Raw genomic sequence first — 4,067 nt, forward strand, 5'->3', positions numbered from 1 at the left:
GGTGATATAATTAAAGAATTCTAGAGAATCAATTAAAAAATTAGTTGAAACAGCTTCAGCACGGTTACAGGATTTAAAATGAACCTATATAAATAATCAACATTTCCCTGTATTATAAAAAAAAAGTTCAGTAGTAGAGGATATAAAATAATTGTAGATAATCTAAAATATTTGAAAGTTTAGGAGTCTTAGGTTCTCCCACCCCGTGCCCTTCCTTTCTGTCCTGGTGCCTGGCAGGATGGCTCCCACAAAGAAAGGTGGAGAGAAGAAGGGACAATCTGCCATCAACGAGGTGGTCACCAGAGAGTATACCATCAAAATTCACAAGAGGATTCATGGAGTAGGCTTCAAAAAGCATTTGCCATGAAAGAAATGGGAACACCAGATGTACGCATAGACACCAGACTCAACAAAGCTGTTTGGGCCAAAGGAATAAGGAATGTTCCATACCGTATTCGAGTGTGTTTATCCAGGAAATGCAATGAGGATGAAGATTCACCAAACAAGCAGTATACATTGGTTACTTATGTGCCTGTCACCACTTTCAAAAGCTTACAGACAGTCAATGTGGATGAAAACTAAATTGAATTTCATTTAAATAAAGTTACAAAATGTCAAAAAAAAAAAAAAAAGAAAGTTTATCTGCCAATTAAGATCCAGGAATTATATGAACACAATTATAAAACATTTTCCACACAAATAAAACCAGACAAAATAAATTGGGGGGGGGGGCTGGTTAATTGCTAATGGAGTAGAACAAGTCCATGTCTTTGTTTTCTTCTGAGTTTATATTTTCTTCTTCCCTAAATTTAATTTACTTAGTTACATACCAATCAAATCACCAAAAAAAATATTTTTAGAATTTGAAAAAATAATAACAGAATTCATATGGAAAAAGAAAAGACTGAGAATATCAAGAGAATGAATGAAGAATAACATAAAGGTTTTCTAGCAGTACCAGATATCAAATTGTAATACAAAGTGTCAACAACAGAACAATCTGGGCTAAGAAAGAGAGTGGAAATCAGTGGGAAACTGATTAGGTGCAAAAGAAACAATATTAGATAGGAAATTATAGTAATCTATTGTTTGATAAATTAAAAGTCCAGTTTTTGTCAGTATTTGACAAAAATTGCTAGAAAAACTGGAAAGTAATTTGATAGAAACTAGGTATAGCTCCCCATCTCACACTACCTATCTAGATAAGTTCAAAATGGGTATGTGATTTTGACATACAAATTACAGGAGCATGGAAAAACTTGTCATTATCAGATATAAAATGGATAATTTTAATTAAATGAAATAAAAAGTTTTGTACAAGCAAAGTCAATGTTTCCAAGATTAGAAGAAAAGTAGGAAACTGGAAAGTAAATTTGACAGCATTTTTCTCTAACAAAAGTATCATTTCTTGAATAAAGAAGGGTATCAAATTTAAAAGAAGTATAAGTCACTTGCAAATCAATAAATGATCAAAGGATATGAAAAGCTCCTTTCAGAAGAAAGTATAGAGGCAACTAGGTGGAGCAATGGATAGAGCACCAGCCCTGGAGTCAGGAGTACCTAAGTTCAAATCCAGCCTCAGATACTTAATAATAATTACCTAGCTGTGTGGCCTTGGGCAAGCCACTTAACCCCATTTGCCTTGCAAAAAACAAAATCTAAAATAAAAAAGAAGAAAGTATAGCTATCTATAATCAAATTTTAAAAACACCCTTAATCACTTTTGACTAAAGAAATGTAAATCAAAACAGCTCTGAAGTATGACTTCACAACTATCAGATAGGCTGATGTAACTTATGACAGAAAGGAAAATGATAACTGTTAAAGGATATGTTGAGAAATTATGACACTAATACACTTTTCTTGGAGGAAAATAGTCCAGTAATTCTAGATGGCAATTTAGAACTAGGCACAAAGAACCTATCAAACCGTGTATGCTCTGACCCAGCAATACCACTACTAGCTCTGTATTCCGAAGAGATCAAAGAAAAATTAATCAGATCTATGTGTACAAAAATATTTACATTTGTTCATTATGTGGTAGCAGAGAACTGGAAATTGAAATAACATCCATCAATTTGAGAATATTTGAACAAGTTGTGATGTGTGATTTTGATGGAATGCTACTTTGACATTAGAAATAATGAGCAGATTCATTTCAAAACAACTGGGAAGATTTCAATGAACTGTTGCCAAATGAAGTGAAAAGAACCAGGCAATCATTATACATAGAAATAATAATATTGTATAATAAATAAGTATGAATGACAGTTTCTTTTGACAATATGATACAATTCCAAAAGACTTATGGTGAAAAATGCTATTCACCTCCTCCCATTAAAAAAAATAGAGTCTGCAGATTGAAGCATACTTTTTTTTTAAAAAAAGCACTGTCTTTTTATTCTTTTGGGGGATTGGCAGGTCTCTGTTTTCTTTCACAATATGGACAATATGGAAAATATTTTTTCATAACTTCACAAATGTAACATGCAAAATTGTTTTCCTTCTTAGGGAAGAGATAAGAGAAGAAAAAAGAGAGAATCTGGTATTCAAAATTTTTAAAAAATGGTGTTAAAATGTTTACATATAATTGAAAAATATTTAATTAGATAAATAAAAATATTTTGGGAAGGAAATAGTAATTGCTAATCCAAACAAAATGAATGGTTATTTCCATTTCTATTAAGGACATTTGAAGTGTAAGAATGAATAAAGTCAATGATTTAAGAAGCTAAATATGGTCATATGATTAATATGGAATCTGCAAAGAGAGGTGGCTTATTGTTGCATTTAATTAAATCAATGCAACAATAGCCTGATTCTAGAAATAAAGATTATATATGTTGAAATGAACTCAGAATCACTTCAGTGATTAGAGATTCAATATTCTAAAAGATTGTGATTTCATTAGTGAGTATGGAATTTAATATTTTAGTAGTCTTCGTGAATTCATTTAATCAAAAACATTAACAAATTATTTTTGTCATCACCTACTTGATTGTTTTTGCTGAACTCATGAAAATTTAACTATATTGCCCCTTATATAACTGGAAGTTTTTTGAATGACCTAAAGTAGAAAAATAAAGTTTAGTTTGGTAGGATTTTCCTAGAACTTGTGTTTCATTGACATTTTTACAGTTGGAGTCACATTAAAATTGTATGTCAAAGAAGGATTTTAGAGGAGGCAATCTCCTTCAACCAACATAAACAAATGAATACTTTTTCCACTTCTAAAGGTGAAATATTACATCAACATTTTCTCAGTCAAAACTTTCTCATATTTAAAAAACATAAATACAAGAAAATATAAACCAATACATGATTTTTTTAAAGTAAGTTAAAGGTAGATCAAGAATTCCCAGGTATTTAAATGCTACCCTATTTTTTTCCATTAAATTTCCCATGACACTCATTTAAATTGGTCTACAGTGATGACCTTGAATATTTTCATCTCCACACTGTCTCACATTCAATGTCACCTTTTTCCCATCCTTCATGAATAAAAGGTGGGGATAACTCTTAACTTCTCCATCAGAGTATGCTTCCTAACTAAAAGGGCTAGGTTCACTTTGAGAACTTCTCTTTTTACTGGTCCATTATACATTTCCAAATCAAAGTGGAAGCAAACTCTCCTTTTCAGCTTCCAGCCAGGATGGTGGAAAGATGTGCTAAGGTCTCCTGGTCTTCTTTCCTATATAATATGAAACAAACCTCTTAACATAAATTCAATCTACAAAATCCAGAAAAAGAAGCTAGGAGGAAACTGAATGGGGTAAATCACATAACATAAAAAGATACAAATGACCTATTACAATAGAGGGGAAGAAGGGAAGAGGTGAGAACCACCTGAATCTTAATCTTATCAGATTTGGCTTAAAATAAATATGCAAACACTCAGTTAAATTAAGAAACTTATGTTTCAAGTATTAAAAGGGGAAAGGGGAAGGGGAAGGAAACAAGGAACTAACAGAAGATAGGGAATGAAGAAGGGGCAAAAGGAAAGAGGAAAGAAAGAAGAGGGAGTTGGATATAAGGGGACAGACACACTGAAAGTGAAAGTATTCACT

At 31.8% G+C, this 4,067-nt stretch overlaps 1 pseudogene; it reads left to right on the forward strand.

Moving 5' to 3' along the window:
- The first annotated feature begins 238 nt into the window (after positions 1 to 238).
- On the forward strand, positions 239 to 636 carry LOC141523579 (large ribosomal subunit protein eL31-like; annotated as a pseudogene).
- The last annotated feature ends 3,431 nt before the right edge of the window (positions 637 to 4,067 follow it).

Source organism: Macrotis lagotis, chromosome 1, assembly GCF_037893015.1.
Source record: "Macrotis lagotis isolate mMagLag1 chromosome 1, bilby.v1.9.chrom.fasta, whole genome shotgun sequence".
In the NCBI taxonomy this organism is placed as follows: Eukaryota; Metazoa; Chordata; class Mammalia; order Peramelemorphia; family Peramelidae; genus Macrotis; species Macrotis lagotis.